We start from the raw sequence: 19499 nt of genomic DNA, 5'->3' as shown, positions 1-19499 counted from the left end.
ATATTACTTTTTTCAGCTTTATTACACTTCCATAATACACAACGGTGAAATTCAGCCAAAGAGCATACTAACCCAGAAAAATGCAACGAGTCAAATAATGTAAATAATTTCCATGTTTTGAAATGTGTATTACACTGAAACATTTGTAATGCAAGTTATCTTTGTACACAGCCTTAAAAGATCAAAATAGTAAAAAATATTTACTGCATATATACTGTATACTCCAGGTGGATAAACATCAGGCAAAGCATTTCCCCACACATGAAGTGCTAAAACACCTTTAAAACACCTAATATCACAAGCTAGTGTATACATATAAAAAAAAAATCCAGAGTCAAATTTTAAAATGTGCTGGCACATTCGTGTTGCTGTTGCCAATGAGTGAGCACTCCCACCCCCCACCAACACCATCAAATGCAGTGGACCCTCTGCTTTTGTTAGCCTCTGATTTCATGAATTTCGGTTATCACAGACTTTTTTCGTCAAAATATGGTCTCTTCATTAATTCCCTCTGGTTTCATCAGTCGTACAGAACATGTCCCAGTGCCGCACGCACAGCCTCCCACACACGCATTCCAAGTCAGTGTGGCACTGTTTCTTGGCGAGTGAACATTACTCTGAGGTCATACGAAACATTTCAAAATAATCCATTGTATTTTGAGCTTTTACTGTGCGAGACTGCTAAATAAGCCACCATGGGCCCAAAAAAGCTCCTGGTGTCAGCCCTTTGGTAAAGGAGAAACAAGATAGAATTCAGGAAAAAATTGATAGCAAAGTACCAAAGTGGACGAGGAAGAGAGGGGAGAACGTGCCTTCAGCGATTCTACGATACTAAAGCAGCAAGAGTCAATAAAGGCTATAGCGCCATCCAGCAATAAAGTGTAGAATTTAGAGTGTAGCAAGTTAGGCCACAGCAATAGAAGTAAGGAGATAAACTCTTCAAATGTTGTTGGAAGTATACAGGGCCACTGACAACATACTCCGCCCTGCGTATCTTCCACCACCCTAAACTAATGCCAGCAACTTCAAGGCATGTGTAAATATTTCTTATTTATAAATTAAGTATATTGTTTCAGCGTGACTAATGGTGGTAGCCTCAGCTGCCGCCATCACCACCACTATGTACAGCTTGTGCTGTCAGTGGCCATTATAAACCCAACACCACCACCACCACTCGTCATATACGTAATGACATTTTATTCATGCTGGAGTATATATCATGTTTCCGTGTTATTAACATTGCTTATTGTGTCATATTAGATGAATTGTGATAAATAAGCCACAGTTGATATTAGCATCATATTTAAATATTTTGTCTCGTCTCCAAACAAATTCTCCGCCCTCCAAATGCAATCAAGAGTCTTCAATAAAGGTAAAAGTATTTTAAATGTTCATTTGTCTATATGATTAGTGCTTTATATTTACGTATTTCATTGTTTTCTGTATGTAAAATTGTAGTTATTCTCTAAAAAAATGTATTTTGTTAATACTTTTGGGCATCGAACTGATTACATGTAATTGGATTTACGTATATTATTTCTTAGGGGGAAAATTATTTCGGTGTTCGTGATTTCAGGGTTTTGTCAGGCTCTCGGGAATGAATTCATCACGAAAACCAAGGGTCCACTGTAGATATTAGGTTCCACTCATTGTAGTCTTTGGAAAAAATTTAGGATTTTTACCTAAAATCTACATTTAAAGGGTTAAAATAGGACAAAATCGGCACAATTGCCAATACGTAAATCATGCCCAGATCACTAACTTTAAGCCTGCATAATTCCACAAGTTTCCAGTCAAATTATTTTTGTTGTCATTACTTGCTGAAAAAGACCTAAAATGTGAGTACTTAATCTCAAGGATCAGGACAGTAAGTTAATTTTTCACACTTTCAATATTTGTATAAATGACCTTAGGGCAAGCGAATGACAAAGGCACAGCAGTTTGTAGTGAAGTTTTCAGTTCATAGCCTTCCTGTGCCATCTCTTTGCTTCCCTGCCCCCCCCCCCCCATAAATTTATTCCATATTAAATGATAAAGAGAACCTAAAATGTATTGCAATTTTTCAAAATAGTAAAAACACATTCATAGATTGAAACGATCAACAGTTTACTGTCAAAGTAAATGGGGGTTTTCAAAAAATATGCCACATAAGCATATGCTATGAGATTTGACACATTCTGCAAACTAGAAGTGTTGAAATCCCCATGTTCAAAAGCATGGAGTAGCTGTTGGATTAGAAAGAGACTAACTGATCAAGACACCATGCTACAATTTACTTACAGATTTATGTAGGCAAAGTTGGAGGCAGGGGAACATTTTATGTAATTGATTTCATCCAATTTGAAGCCTATTTTATGCCAGTTCGTGCTCAAATGAAACCCACCGACTATTTCACACATATAGTAAACGTGTCATCTGTCTTATCCATTTATCACATGAAAACTGCCAATTCATCAGAATATGCTAGTTTTGCCAGCTTTACAACTATTTTCAACAAATTCCAATAAAAAAAATCACTAAACACAAGACATACCAACCATTAAAGCAACCTTCCCTATAATAAATACGTATAGTATTCACATACCAAGTTATCTATGTAACATTTTCCCTCCATTTTAACCCTTTGACTGTTGCAAGCCCATTTCTGAAACTGTCAATGTCAAAAAATTTTTGGGAAAAAAAAAATTGAAATGATTAAGAATCTTCACCCGATGGTAATGATACCAAAAGTAAGAAATTTGGTTGAAAACTCACGGAATTACACTCCCACGAAGTTAACTATCTCCGTGATATATACGCGTCGGCGATTTGGCCGACTGAGGCCCATTTTTGGCCAACTCCATTGTTCCAGTCAACTAAACTGCTATTTCTTTAGAACTCCACTTTATATCAATCGAGTAGAAGAAACCACCCATTTACCGATTTGAACTACCCAATAAAGTGGTCAGAAATTGGCAATTTGCCCAATTTCACACAAATTAAAAAAGATGCCAATTTCAAAATAGGGTCCAGAATAAACAATGCAGACATTCTTGGCACTAAAATAACATCCTCTGTTCATTAGTCACGTCTCTAGGCCCCTCTCATTACTCTTGCTTTCTATTTTGATTTTTTTATTGACAAAAAATAGAATATTTACTGTTATGCAGACTACTGCATTGTAAAAATGGTATAAATAATATCAGTGCACTAGTGAAAGAATATTAGACTCCCCAGTTGATGTGTATTGGACGTGTGTTGTGATTTGCTTACTCTTGAACATTGATAAAAATTGAACATTTCCGCTACTTTGAGCTGAATTTCAAGGTAGTTTTCATCATGAAACTAATCAAAATCATCTCTATTTCTGTAATACGTTTTCCATTCTATCAAAAGAGACCCAAGAAAACTAAAATACAACCATAAATACTATACGAAAACACACCTCAAAGTTTGCATTTTAATCCAAAAACATTAATTATGCACTGCATGCTGCAGGATTTTTTTTATACAGTGCACACTGACCACACAGACCCATTCTCTCACATGTGGGCCTACCAGCATTCTCCTACTTGATTTGAAGCCACTAGAATTACCGAGTACACATACATCCAAAACACTGGCTCGTAAGTCATATACATGACCAAAAAACAGTCGAAGGGTCAAATCCACCACAAAAAAAAAAAAAAGCAACATTCCCCTGAAGGAGGGGTGTTAATGTTGCAATTTAAAAAACTCTAGTGTAAAGCACCCTTCTGGCAAGACTGATGGAGTGAATGACAGTTTTTCTTTTTCAGGCCATCCTGCTTTGGTGGGAATCGGCCAGTGTGCTAATAATAAAATAAATTCCCCTCCCCCCCACTCCTCAACTAATAAACCATAACCAAAAAGGGTTTAGGCCATCCCAATAATTGAAGTGGACCTAATAAAAGCCCATAAAACAGAAAACACCCAAAATTAACATTTAAGCCACTCAAGACTACCTAGTCTTAAGCTGACCAAGATCATAGTTTCCTGGCACCAAGAAACAGAAAATGAAGCATTTTAACCCAAACACACATTGTCAGAGGTTAGTTGTTCCCATCACGCACTGTGTAAGCATTTTACGTAGTATACGCATGCACACACCTCTTGCCTATGCCAAAACTTGCTACTCTCAAAATTTGAGGGAACTAAGAATGATGCATCCTAGAACTTAATGGTCAACTTAGGTGTTAGGATCTTATAAACATGAACACCATGGAAATCTACATATGAAGACTCCCCTTCTCAATTTCCCCTGTATCCCCTAATATTCAACTAATGTTGACATTATTGCTTACCACTAAAGCAACTATTTGGCAGCAGATGGCTATGGTTAAGATAGTACAGTAAAGTCAATAAGGGGGTGATAGGGAAGGTACAAATGAATCCAAGTCTGATTGATAGTTAATAATGCTAGAAGGTGCCAAGTGGTAGATAATGAGGGGGAAAATATCAAAAGTACAAGATCTGGATACTGACAAATGTTCTATAAAGTACTATTGGAGTTAGTCAATCTAGTAGCACTTTCATAAGTTTGGCTGAGGATACCACAGATTTGTAATTTACAAGTGTCAAGGTCTATTCTGGACTACTATTCAATTAAGTGCCCAATATGGCCTAGTTTGTGAATTCTAGGAAGGGGGGCAAGCTGTGTGGTGCAACAAAATACCATGACCTGACCTTTCAATCAAACCTGAAAGAGCACCTGACCTCTTCAGGGGCAGCTAACCACCCTCACATGCTTTATATCATTTTTTATGTATTCCTTTTACTTGATAAAATCTTAATTGGGTGAAATTTCTTGTTGAAAGGATCTTTTTTACCACCATCTGTCAGCTCACAGCAATTTGTTAACATATCAATAACTACACACTTACATTTTAACACAAATTTAATTACAGCACTAAAATGGAAGTAAAAGTTTTTGTTTATTCTTTTCAAAACACTTCAGCCAGGACCACCTTGCTGTGAATAAAAAAAAAAAAAAAAAAGTGAAAAGGGGTTAACTGAATGATAGTATAATACCATGGCACTAGAACCTTCCATGTTGCCAAGAACTTTGAAGATTACCCTAAACCAACTCGAATACAAAATTCTCGTGCAAATTGGCATTTACACACCACCTTCGATGATATGCATTTTCTTTATGGGCACTTCCACTGCAATAATGAAGGAAATTGTCTTCCCAGCAACATCTATTATACATCAAATCAATCCAGCATTTATAGCAAGAAAGCTGCAGAGTGGAATAGATGATTGCTTCTTTGTTGGGGGAAAGTGGGTGGGTGGGGAAAAGGGTGAAGGGTGTTAAGAATTGAAATCTTCGTAGAGAGACTACCTGGTCTCATGAAGACACCAAGCGCCTGGGCTCCCACTGGCTCTACTGACGGCAGCCCTGTCCTCCACCCTCCTGCTCTCTGCCTTACACTCACAGGTTCCCTGCTCTCTTTCCTAAGCCATCTTTAAACCAATTCTTTAATGTGTTCCCAGTCATTTCCTTTTTACACATTCCAGTTACCCAGTGTTAAAACATCTGGTTGATAAAAGAACCCCCTCCCCCCCACAAAAAAAAAAATAAGTTGAAATTACAGTATTCAACTATTAATTTATTTTAATTCCTTTAATGAAACTAAATGTATACTAATACAGTATTTCCAAAATCTAGACTTTTCAAGTGCAAGAGTATTGATCCTCTTACAAGCCAATGCTAGCGTGTAAAGTCTGCAGGCAATGAGAGGAGAGGAGTGGGAGGGAAAGGCAGGCAGGCAGGCAGCCACTCCTGAACCAGAGAGGTGGTTGCCATGGAAACTAAATGCAACAGGCACCCTTTGCAGGGTTGCCAATTATTTTCTTTGCAATAAAGCTAAACTTAAACAACCAAATTTGTTGACACTGCTTTACTTAAAAATCCATTACAAAATAAAAAAGGTTAAAGAAAACCTGTTCAAACATTTAAATTTTGGCACTTCTGGTACCACTGACTCCAGACGTCAATACTGCCTACACACCAACCCACATACACCCACACATTTCACGCACTACCCCCACCCCCTTTCCTCCCCAGTCATAGTTGCAACAAGCTGGAATAACTAAACTCCAATGCAAAAAAAAACAAAAAAAAAACAAAAAAACCAAAGCTAATTATATGAACCGTACAATAATGTGAACGCGAGATTACTCAACTGAATTTTTACTTTTAATGTAGCTGTACTGTATCAAAACATACAGCACTAAAATACTTCACTACAAGTGCTCCCAGTTTTATCTGGAGAAGGCTACCACATGGACAACATCCCCAATTATTGATTGAGAGAACTCTTTCATGACAAAGTTCAGATACTTTGATTACACCATATACTGTAGTCACTTGGCTCAAAATTCACCCCTTTCCCAAAGGTTTTAACTAGATTGAATTATTCTACTCAAAACAGCTTTAGAACAAGTTCCACGACATCTCCAATTAACAACGTTATTGCAGCCTAAGCCAAAAGGCATCATTAAACTAAAAAAGGAATGTTACAAGTTGTCTGCATATGAAGCTCTTACAGACCAACCCACACTAGTATACATCTGTATTTCTGGCAGTCAATATAGGCCCAGTATTTAATCCATAATTATGCATGAACTAAAATAGTAAATTCCATATTACACACATTTACCATGCACTGCACAAAGTTTTGGTTAGCAATGGAAATGTATGGACTACTTTGATAATCACATTAAATCTTACCTTGCAAGAGTTCATAATTCCCAAACCCAGACCCAGGTCAAGCTTGTTGGTTATGGAGTTAATAACCCCCAGGAAATAGGTAATCAAGTTTGATCTGGGAAAGGGTAGCTGAATTCCTAGGATCAACAGGCCTTCACCAGCATAAAGACTACTCCCACTCCCCCCCCCCAATCCCTTCTCCTTGAAGGGTATTAAAGCTTTAAATGAAGCCTCTTTAGAGCAAACCATTAATTACATGTGAAACTTTTGAAGCACCTAGTGTACAAGTTAAACCTATGGGTTGACTAACAAGGAAGAAAAATTTGCTCAGGTTCTACATTGTGTTTTTAAGAGTAAAATTTCTAGAATGTTCAAAGGGTGCTAGTCTGGCAGCAAGAGTAGTGCATGCCTTGATATTAGCCAACAAAAGATCGAGCCTCCACAATTTCCCACCCCAATGACCCACACAAGTTTAATGCTTCATGTAAATGCAATATTTTCAGCATTGTAGTATAGTTTGCCTTAACCATTTGTCACTTTGATCTTACATAGTGTACAAGTCGTAGTGCCAACAAATTTGCCATGCCATATTTTGGCCTCAACAAAATGGGTCTGCATGGTGGGTGAGCAGAGCATAAAAAATAAATCTGGCCTCGTAGAATATGAAGGTAATGCGCTAACTTCTGACCTTGTTTGGGTTAAAAATATCAACTTTGGGTATTTTCTAAGGTGCCTACTGACTTTTTTTTTTTTTTTTTTTTATACCAAGATAACTAGCTACTTTGGTGGCAAAATCTATATAACTGTGCACCCCATATCCATCCTGTGGATTTGGATACACTGCCCCAAGAACTAGGCCCCAAAAGGGTTTACTCGAGTACAGTCATATTAAGGAAATTTAGAAAATTTGTTTAATATGTCCTTGTATCATTTTCCATTAGATATCTTTAAATATCACAGATGTTTATACTTTATCTCAATATTCCTAAATAAGTGGACAATTAAGCGCAGATCAAGATAGTGTGACCAAAGGGCTGGCCACATACTTTGCATTTGATTTGATCGTGCACAATATGCGGTTATGTGCCAAACTCAGAAGTACGTACTTATAACAAGCCTAGGCCTGGCTATTACATCAGTCAGTCTGTTAACACTGCAAGTCACTCGCACATTTATCCATGTTCATGTTATCACAGGGTTATAGATCTACTCAGGCTTCTAATTGCATTCCTGTAACATTCAGTTTATTTACTTATCTAATATTATTCTTAATGCTAAACACAGACCAAATGTTTGTCTATTTTCCTTCAGGGTATTTTTTTTTTTTGCTAACTTATCAATAAATTGAATGAGTAATACAATGCGTGATGGAATTCATAACAATTGGACAAATTTTTATTTCTGTAACATCTTCCATTCTATGGAGAAAAAAAAACCATAAAAACCATATGAAAATACACCAGTTAGTTTTACATCAAAAACTTCAGGTGGGTTTTTTTTTTTTTCTTTTTCTTTCTTCCTCTCTCTCCTCATTACACACAGTATGCTGCAGGATTTTTTATGTAGTGCACACTTACCACACAGACCTATTCTCTCATGCAGGCCCAAATTTACCAGTCACAGCTCATCTGAGTGAGCTGAGCTCATGGCGACCAAGATTGGCTTCAAAGCCACAAACTTTTATCAACAATGTACGGTGTATGTGCTTTACACAACAAGAAACATTTCTTTTATTCATTGAAACCATGGGTAGAGCTAAAAGTGAGCAGGTTATAACAAAGAGAAAGAAATTGGAATGACTTGTGCAGCAAGTAGCACCACCAAACAGTAGCGGCAGGTGGGTGCGGTGACCCTGGAAATTTGAAATTATGCTAGACTAAATTCATGCCGGATTACTAGTGACTGACTTATCTTAACTCCTCGACTGTCACAACCCCAAATCCTGGTCTCTCCCGGTGTCGAAAAATGTTTGAAGAAAAAAAAAATCTTATGAAATGATAGAGAATCTTTCCCCGGTGGTAATGACACCAGAAGAATGAAATTTGATTGAAAACTTACGGAATTACGCTCTTGCGAAATTAGTGACCTTGGCGATATTTACAAATTAGCCATTTCTCCCACTCCGAGCCCTATTTTCGGTTAATTCCATTCTTCCAGTCGACCAAACTCGGCTATTTCTTTAGAACTCCATTTGTTCTATCAACCGAGTACAAGAAACTGTCCATTTGCTGATTTCAACTACCCAATAGCGTGGTCAGAAATTCTTAATTTGGCCAATTTCATGCAAATTAAAAAATATGCCAATTTCAAGGCAGACATTCCTGGCTCTAAAATAACATTTTATTCATCAGTCACATCTCTAGGCCCCTCTGATATTACTTTCTATTTTGAATTTTTATTCAAACAAAAAATTTAAAATTTACTGTTATGCAGACTACTGCAATATTGTAATAATTGTATAAATAATGTCAACCCATTCATGACTGCATATTAGAATGGCTACTTGGACATTTATTGGGAAATGACATTTGCTTACTTTTGAACATCGGCAAAAATCAAACATTTCCCCTACTTTGAGCTCCATTTCAAGGTTCTTTTCATAGTAAAACCAATCAAAATCACCTCTATTTCTATAATATGGTTTCCATTCTATCAAATGAGAACAAGAAAATGAGAATACAACCAACCATAAATATACGAAAATGCACCACAAATTCAGCGTTTTAATCCAAAAACACGGTCGGAGTTTTTTCTCATTATGCACTGCTTACTGCATGATTTTATATGGTGCACACTGACCACACAGACCCATTCTCTCACATGTGGGCCTACCAACTTTCTCCTGCTTGATTTGAAGCCGCTAGAATTTTTGAGTATACGTACGCCAAACACGGTGGCTTGTAAGACACATACGACCGAAAAAGTTAAAGGGTTAATTTGTGTCTTGGATGCCAACACTAGTATAAAATGTTTACGAGTGGTGCGATTTGAAAATTTAAATTATAATTACACAAAGGTTTCTAACTAAGGATAATGCAACAAAGCCACATTAATTTCTCGTCAATGTAGGTTCCTCTTAGGATGACAAACAGAAGTGAAGGACTGCAAATAAATTTCATTCTACACAGTAACCAAACCAAGGTCTTTGCATCTTAAGCTGAATGTTCTAACTTCTCCAGTTCACTGCTTTATTACAATAACAATACCAGCTAATTAAAGTTAGTTTGGAAATTACAGCCTCTCCTCACTTAGCAACATACTCATTTACTGACAATTCGGACTTACGACGGGCTCTTTGGCCAGTATTCATACCTAAATAATGTGTCAGAGCTGATTTCCTTTATTCTGTTCATTACAATATACAGTACACTACTGTATAAAAATTTAAAAATATACCAGAAATGCTATAAATGGTGCAAAGGTGACATATCAAAGATGGTCAACACCAACCCACTACCACTACCATCCGACTTACGACCTGCTCGACATACGACCATTCGACTTACGACTGTTTTCTATGCCAAATTTCTGGGAAATAAACAACTGTGTTGTACACAGTGTTTATCTTAAACCTTACAGTATAAAACACAGTACTAACAGCATAAAAAGTAAAGTAAAAAATGAAATGCCAAAATAAAACAATGAAAAAGTCGTTACAAAAATGTGATGATATTCAGTAGTAAGGTTCAACTTGCGTCCATTTCGACTTACGACTGGCGTGTCAGAACCGAACTCTGTCATAAGTCGGATGGTGCCTGTATATAGTATGCTCCTTACTTAGCGACGAATTCGTTTACCGACGAGGTCTTAGGGTCGGAACTTAGTCGTTAAGCGAGGAGAGGCTGTATATACATGTATATACTGGAGTACCACAATTTCAAATTTTACTAGCTAAACTACAGCACACTGACACCTACAAGTACTTTTTCAACCTGCATTACACAGGTCTGTAGTAGCAAAAGTCACAAGGGGGTATTAAGTAAACTCAACAAATACATTAACTGGATTAAATAATTATGTCTACTGAAATATGCTCAGAAGATAGTACAAATAAGATAAACGTTAATCAGTGTTCCTTGAACTATGGCACTAGATATGCACTCCACTCATACCAATAAGAACTTGTAGGAGCAATGCACCAGACCCATTGGCCCAAGCCAGTCAGGCCCAATTCACACCCCCCACCCACTCGTGCATCTGTCTAAGCTCTTTAATATTACACATTTTAGTTTCAATGACACTACTCGAGAGCGTGTTCCACTCGTCTACAACTAGTACCAAACCAGTGCTTTCCTATATCCTTCCTAAATCTAAATTTTTCCAATTTGAGACCATTGCTGCAAGTCCTGTCTTGGTTTGATACTTTTAGCACGTTATTTACATCCCCCATTATTTATTCCAGTTTTCCATTTATACACCTCAATCACATCCCCCACAATTCTACACCTTTCTCGAGTGCAGATTGAGGGCCCTCAGTCTATCCTCCTAGGAAAGATTCCCAATACATGGAATCAACTTAGTCATCCTTCTTTGCAAGTTTTCCAGTGTGCTTATAGCTATTCTGTAATACAGTGAATAGACCTGTGTAATAATTAAATGACACCTAACCAACAATATCGAGTTGAATAACCCGAAGACTCCCGTTACTTATACTTCTTGATATGAAGCCAAGAATTATATTCACTATTGCGAAAGCTTACACACTGCTGTCTTGGTTTACGATTACTGCTAACCACAACTCCTAAATTTTGCAATCAGTGATATTAAGATCTACATTATTTAGTTTATAAATGTCATGGTTTTCTTTTCCATTGCATAGAATTCTGCATTGGTCTACATTAAGCTTATGGTGTTGTCAGCAAACTTGCTTATGTCACTATTTACTCCCTCGTCTGTCATGTATGCAAAGGGCCCAACACTGAATCCCCCCTGTGGATGCATCACCTTGTGATGACTCCCCACTGATTCTTCCCCCATTCATGTAAAGTGTTGCCTACCTCTCAATCGTGCCTCTATGCAGGAAAAATTTTCTATCATGAGAGCCTCTAAGTTCCTAAATAACCTCCAATATGGAACTACCAAAAGCCTTACTGTAGTCCATATACACTATCAATTACCATGATTTACCTCTTCAAACACCTTAGTGAAAAAAAGGTAAATCAGTAAGGCAGGACTGCCCCTTTATAAAACAGCGCTGAGATTCATTAATCAATTTGTCTTTTAAGTTGGCTTTGAATAGCCTCAGCTATTACCGATTCCATCAATTTTTCCCCCACACTAGACATTAGGATAATTGGTCTATAGCTCAAAGCTAAGGACCAGTCTCCTGCTTTGTAGATAGGCATCACATCTGCCAGTTTCCACTTACCTGGTACTATGCCAGTTAAGAGGGGCTGAAAAGACTGGTTTGCTAAATTCCTCCTTACATTCCTTTAAAACCCTTGCAAGAAGTTCAGTGCCCAGGGATTTGTCAGGTTTTACTTTGTCTGAACCATGTCACTAGTGGCTTTGATTGTGCTTAACTTATTTTCTTAATCTACAAAATATATATTTTCTGGAATTTCACTAGTATCTTCCTGCATAAAGGGAATCTCAACTTTGCACAGAGTTTGCAAACATTAAAAATTACCGTTTCTCACAAAAATCCACAGCAGAAACTACATCCAGCATTGGGGCTTTTTTTTTTTTTTTTTTTTTTTTAAATGAAGGGGTTACAGACTCCCAATTTTCTTTGAAGAGGCAGCAGAAGTGTCAAGCAAGATGAGCAGACATGCTGCAAACACTACCATATGCTACAGAACAAAGCACACTGATGTACATGTAGTGTTGACTTGGGGATCTGGGCTTGTGGCTTAATATGTTCCTCTTGTAGCTAAAGATACTCAGGGGCCTGATCACAAACCTACAGTGCCATTACATACTGGAGTGAGATATGGAAAAGCAAGGCAAACCCAGTGAGGGACAGGGGTACAGTGGGCACAAGAACACTAATCAACATCAATGGGCACATACTATTTAACACTGCCCCTCCCCCCCCCCAAAAAAAAAGATTGCAGTATAATGCAATCTTTTACCGACAACGTTTCACCTGCACAATGGACTATCAAGTCACAGATCCTATTTGACCTCAAAGCCCACTACTTGAGTGAAAGTCAATAAAGGATCACATACACTTCTATGCATCTTTTCCATTACCAGAAGATACCAGGGTCTGCCAGGTTCCAAATCAACTATACTACAACGCACGTTGACTAGTGGGCCACTAACAGCCTGACTGACCAAGCAAGCACCAGAAAAGCCTGAACCATGGCCAGGCTGCAGGATAACTAGTCAAGTATATAAAATACAGATGTAAAAAATGCAATACTATGTGGAAATAACAAGGTAGTGCTAATTGATGCTTTATATAAAAATAGTATATACAATGTAAAATACTAGTATAATGTTGAAAGTAAGAAACTATTGAATTTCCATAAGATACCAATAAAAAGCAGGGGAGCAATAAGGTCTCAAAAATTGTTAGAAGGACCATAACTCGCACCCTCCATACATACGTAACGGAGATACCAACGAACTCCTAGCTGTTGTCAAGAGGGAATGACTTCAAAAATGGTTCCTAATCAGCCGGGATGTGGTGCATACTTTGGACCGAGTGGTGGGCACTAACAGCTTGATCAATCAGGCCAACCAAGAGGCCTGGCCTAGGAGTAGGTTGTGTGGGCAAACCTCAAGACAAGATTTCAGGTAAGTTTCAAGTATTTCCTGTGTTAAGGATAGTATTTGCACTTTAAATGAAATACAGTATTGTATTCACAAGAGTTCTGACTGGGATAAATTAAATTACCAACCCACCAATGTCTTCAAGTTTGGTTAAGATTTCATTTGGATAATAAATCCAGTGGGTTAGCCACCCAGGATACCCAAAGTGCATGCATCATTGGGGACTTATTTTCATTGGGGTACTTTAATCTTTTCCTTGAGAATGCAACCCACAAGTCTACTCACACACACAGGTACCTACTTACTGCTAGACAAACAGGAAGCAGCAGGTTTAAGGAAACACGCCAGGGAAAGATACTTAGTCTCTGTGTATGAGGAGGATGCTACCAAGCCACAAACACCAGGCACCAGGTTAAGCACTTATAAGCTGTGGACCAATTTTAAGGTTTGATACTTTTGCACTTGACAATATTACTGAATTTATACACTATACAACTAGTCACTAATACAAAAACATTTCTTGACTGTGATGGTAACATCAGCAAGATCACCGGCATTCATCCTGAACTCTAAACCCTACAGGGTTAATACAGTCTTGTGAATTACCATATGTTAGAACTCTGAACATGACTATGTTGGATCATGCATCATTATGGATAAATAGTCGTGCCATTTCATGAACAAGTCCTGGCAATGCATATAAAGTGTCACAGCACTTGGGGTTTAATACAAGAACATTAAATGAAGAAAGCAAGTTTTTCCCACTAGTACAGCATCGTAAGTGTTAAAGAAAATTAAAACATCGATTTTTTTTTGGTTAAGGCCCTCTTACATATCCTTAACACAATATTCCACTTAAAAATTGAAATTAACATGTAATAGTGACAGCAAAAAGCATAATACTAGGAATGACACCACCCTTGTATTTTAATATATACAGCAAGTGCTTCATTACTGCCAACATATGTAATCTTCTGCAACATATGGTAGACTAGAAGTCACACATTACCTAAACGTTATTAGTTAGAGAAAGTGAACCAAACTTACATAGACGTATATAATCCTGTCAACTGATGGTCTTCCCAGCTGGTTAACACATTCAATACGTGCACAAGTAAATCTCAAGACATTACACAATCATTCCACTACAAACACGCATGCAAGGACAAGTAATACTCACTGTGCCAACTGAATAAAATCATGAAAGTGCCGTCCAGGGCTGTGTTGTGGTAATAATTGGCTAGTGAGCCCCAGTCCACACGCACCACCTTATAATGGCGCCCGTCGCTCACCTCCTCTCACCTCCAAATTCTGCAAGAAATAAGCCCATCCGCCTCTTATTCCTCCATTCCCACACACCCTCCACCTCTCTCACCCAAAAGCTTGACTTTCAGAAAAGTAACCTCCTCTCTGGGGATTAATTCTGGGGAGAAATATTGTCATTGAGTGTCTGGTTCCACGTCTGACTGAGCATGCGCCATCTTTATTACGCATTATTACATTTTCTTCCTTTATCTGACATGTAATAACTATATCTGCAGCAAAACTACGAATGTTATAATAATTTAGAATGCCAGAAAAAGCCTCACCTGCCACAAGAGTGCGGAAATAATGATGATTGACGAAGAACAAGGCGATGGTGTCTATTACTCAGGGAGTAAAATAAAGTAAGTGAGAACACTTTTACAAACACATCGTCAATTACAACTCTTTTAACTTACTGCTTTCAATACAAATATTTGTTAGCACTAAATTTATATGAAAAATATTTTTACAATGAGATTTTCATGCAGAAAATTAAAAAAAAATTGATAAATATTTATGTGCATATTTTAAATATTACACGCTGTTCTAATCAAATTTACAAATATTATCCGACTCCTAATGAATAATTATCATTTGTAAAATTCCTGTATTTAGCAACATGTTAATTTTGAAAGTTAACTTTTCTAACTTAAGAAATACTATACATACTTAATAATTTAGAAGCTGTATGACCATTAAAAATTCAGGATTGCTAATGATAAATCATCATATTTTTAATACCCTATGAACTATTATTTTTATGCAATGTAATAATGTAATACATCTATATTAAAATATTATATTTTAGTGTGTAATATATTCATAAAACAACTTACTGGATGAATTATCGAAAATTTCTTTCAGTGCTAATTATCCTACAAAATCTTGGACTGGCGTTGCTAGATGACATTACTACTGCATTAACCTCGAATTAATAAGCTTAATAAGGTTTCCCTCGTGATGGAGTAGATTATTGCAACATCACTGCAATCAGTACAATCATGGTGCAATCCCCTGTACTGAGAACAAGTCATTCGTAATTACATACGCCAACAACATATTTCTAAATATTCACAAAAGCTGACCAGTATGAGTCCAGAAAGGATAATAATTAATATAAAAAATAAAATTATTTAAGGCAGGTTTAAATGAAAGTTGAATCAGGTTTAGGAAAGATTCAGTTTCAAAATGTAACTCCACTTATATCACCATCATACTGGGGAAAAAAAACTAGTTTGATCTTTTTCATTATATTTGTTCATTTTTAATTCATGAAATATAATGCTAGTCTCAAAATTTCAGATATAATGCCATTAACAGTGAAGTCTAAAATAAGATTATCATTCACCGGTTGCAAATGTGATCGTATGGTCCAAACGCAATGCATACGTGTCCTATTCACGTGTATGTGCTCATGTGGTTGTAGGGGTAGATACACAGCTCCTGGACCCGCCTCTTCGCTGGTCACTACTTGGTCCACTCTCACCTGACTTCAGGAGCCTTATCGTGCCTCTTCTTAAAGCTCTGCAGGGATCCTGCCTCCGCTACTTCACTCCTCCAGATTGTTGCACTTCCTGACAACTCAAAGCCTGTAAAAATACTTCCTAACATTCCTGTGACTCATCTGAGTTTTTTAACTTCCACCTGTGTTCTCTTGCTGCTGTATCCCATCTCTGAAAAATTATGACCTTCACCTTGTCAATTCCTCTCAGTATTTTATGTCATCATGTCCTCCCTATCCTTTGCGTCCTCCAGTGTCGTAAGGTTGAACTCCCTTAACCTCTTCATAGGACATACCCCTTAGCTCCAGAACTAGTCTTGTTGCAAACTTTTTTAACTTTCTCTAATATTTTTACGTTCTTGGCCAGGTTTGGGTCCCACACTGGTGCTGCATACTCCGATATGGGCCTGACGTACACGGTGTACAGTGTAGTGAATAACCCTTAACTTAAATGTCGAAAGGCTGTTCTTAGGTATGCCAGGTGCCCATGTACATGTACTCCATCTGCGGTCTTCTTTGTCCTTCCCCTAGCTTCATGACTTTGCACTTGGTGGAGTTAAACTCCAGGAGCCATTTGTTGGACCAGATTTGCAACTTATCCAGACCCCTGTGTAGTCTTACCCGATCCTCTTCCGCTTGAGTTCTCAGCATTAACTTTACATCGTCTGCGAACAGGGACACCTTTGTATCCATCCCTTTCGTCGTGCTATTCACATATACAGATAGAATACAAAGAGTAATAGTAAACAGAGTAAAGTCTCAGGCGGCTATGGTGAAAAGCCCTGTTCCATAAGGCACAATACTTGCTCCCATCCTGTTCCTCATCCTCATATCTGATATAAACAAGGATGTAAGCCATAGCGCTGTGTCTTCCTTTGCAGATGACACTCGAATTTGCATGACTGTCTTCCATTGAAAACACTCCCAAGACTCCAGGCGGACATCAACCAAATCTTTAAATGGGCCGCAGAAAACAATATGAAGTTCAATGATGAGAAATTTCAATTACTCCGATATGGAAAACGTGAGGAAATTAAAACTATATCGGAGTATAAAACAAATTCCAACTACACAATAGAGCGAGAAACTAATATAAAAGACCTGGGAGTGATAATGTCAGAGTATCTCACCTTCAAAGACCACAGCACTGTATCAATCGCATCTGCTAGCAAAATGACAGGATGGATAATAAGAACCTTCAAAACTAGGGATGCCAAGCCCATGATGACACTCTTCAGGTCACTTGTTCTATCCAGACTGGAATATTGCTGCACACTAACACCACTTTTTTTTTTTTTTACACAGGGTTTGACAAGGTTAAGGATCCCTAACTTTATTGACACGCTATTTACAGGTTAAGGATTCCTAACTTTATTGGCAAGCTAAGAGCTGTAACCTACATCAGCTCATTTGAAAGCATTTTTATTGTTATGAGACATACAAGTAGGGAACAGGATGAAGTTGGAGCCATCTGTGGACCAGAATTTTCATTTGATCAACAGATACAGATACTAATGCCGGAAAAAAAATCCCCCCCCAGTACCAACAATACCACCAGTCCGATAACATTCTTCTTTGCAAATATACAGGGTCTAAAGCCAGCAATAAACAACAAAATACCTTTCATCCGTGGACTGCTTGCAGAGGCAAAGGCAATGTTCGCGGCTTTCACTGAGACCCACATAAAGGATCACTTGGACAACGAAATATGGATCCCAGGTTACAACCTATACAGATGTGACAGAGTGAACAGGCAAAAGGGGGGGGTTGGCCTGTACATTGCAGAGTCACTTGTTTGCACAGAACTGCTTAATGCCTCAAATGACGTAGTGGAAGTTTTAGCAGTAAAGGTCGAGAACCAAAACCTAGTCATTGTGGTAGTCTACAAGCCTCCGGATGCAACATCCCAGCAATTCCAGGAACAGCTGTTAAAAATTGACCACTGTCTGGAAAATCTTCCAGCTCCTGCACCCAACATCTTGCTCCTGGGGGATTTCAACTTAAGGCACCTAAAATGGAGGAATATAGCAAATAATATTGTTGCAGTAATAACACCAGGAGGCAGCTCTGATGAAAACTCACACTCACACGAGCTTTTAAATCTCTGCACAAAATTCAATTTAAACCAGCAAATAATAGAGCCTACTAGACTGGAGAATACACTAGACCTCATCTTCACTAACAATGATGATCTGATAAGAAATGTCACCATATCAAAAACAATATACTCAGATCACAACATAATTGAGGTTCAGACATGTATGCGTGGAGCCCCAGACCGACAAAATGAGACTAGTCACGAGGGAGCATTCACCAAATTCAACTTCAATAACAAAAACATAAAGTGGGACCAAGTAAACCAAGTCCTAACCGATATAAGCTGGGAAGATATACTAAGCAACACAGACCCAAACTTATGCCTAGAACAGATTAACTCGGTGGCACTCGATGTATGCACAAGGCTTATTCCTCTAAGAAAAAGGAGGAGTAGATGTAAAATAGAAAGAGACAGGCGCTCCCTTTACAGGCGACGGAAAAGAATAACAGAGCGGCTAAAAGAGGTCAATATATCAGAAATGCGCAGGGAGACACTGGTCAGAGAAATAGCAAGCATCGAACTTAAGCTAAAAGAATCCTTTAGGAGTCAGGAATCGCGGGAAGAACTAAAAGCCATAAATGAAATCGAAAGAAACCCAAAGTATTTCTTCTCCTATGCCAAATCAAAATCGAGAACAACGTCCAGTATTGGGCCCCTACTTAAACAAGATGGGTCCTACACAGATGACAGCAAGGAAATGAGTGAGCTACTCAAGTCCCAATATGACTCAGTTTTTAGCAAGCCGCTAACCAGACTGAGAGTCGAAGATCAAAATGAATTTTTTATGAGAGAGCCACAAAATTTGATTAACACAAGCCTATCCGATGTTATCCTGACGCCAAATGACTTCGAACAGGCGATAAATGACATGCCCATGCACTCTGCCCCAGGGCCAGACTCATGGAACTCTGTGTTCATCAAGAACTGCAAGAAGCCCCTATCACGAGCCTTTTCCATCCTATGGAGAGGGAGCATGGACACGGGGGTCGTCCCTCAGTTACTAAAAACAACAGACATAGCCCCACTCCACAAAGGGGGCAGTAAAGCAACAGCAAAGAACTACAGACCAATAGCACTAACATCCCATATCATAAAAATCTTTGAAAGGGTCCTAAGAAGCAAGATCACCACCCATCTAGAAACCCATCAGTTACACAACCCAG

The 19499-nt window shown here is 38.1% G+C and overlaps 1 protein-coding gene across 1 annotated transcript in view; it reads right to left on the bottom strand.

Moving 5' to 3' along the window:
* Positions 1 to 15146, bottom strand: part of eIF5 (eukaryotic translation initiation factor 5) — an 86728-nt gene extending 71582 nt beyond the window's left edge. The window contains exons 1-2 of the mRNA XM_070093637.1: positions 15022 to 15146; positions 14613 to 14743 (exon numbers count right to left, since the gene is read on the bottom strand). The gene's annotated coding sequence lies outside the window, so the exon portion shown is untranslated. The remainder of the gene's footprint in view (positions 1 to 14612; positions 14744 to 15021) is intronic.
* Positions 15147 to 19499: the final 4353 nt, after the last annotated feature.

The sequence above is a fragment of the Cherax quadricarinatus genome, chromosome 43 (genome assembly GCF_038502225.1).
Source record: "Cherax quadricarinatus isolate ZL_2023a chromosome 43, ASM3850222v1, whole genome shotgun sequence".
Lineage (NCBI taxonomy): Eukaryota > Metazoa > Arthropoda > Malacostraca > Decapoda > Parastacidae > Cherax > Cherax quadricarinatus.
Note: the sequence above shows the minus strand (reverse complement) of the source record. Positions and strands in the feature narration are given on the sequence as shown.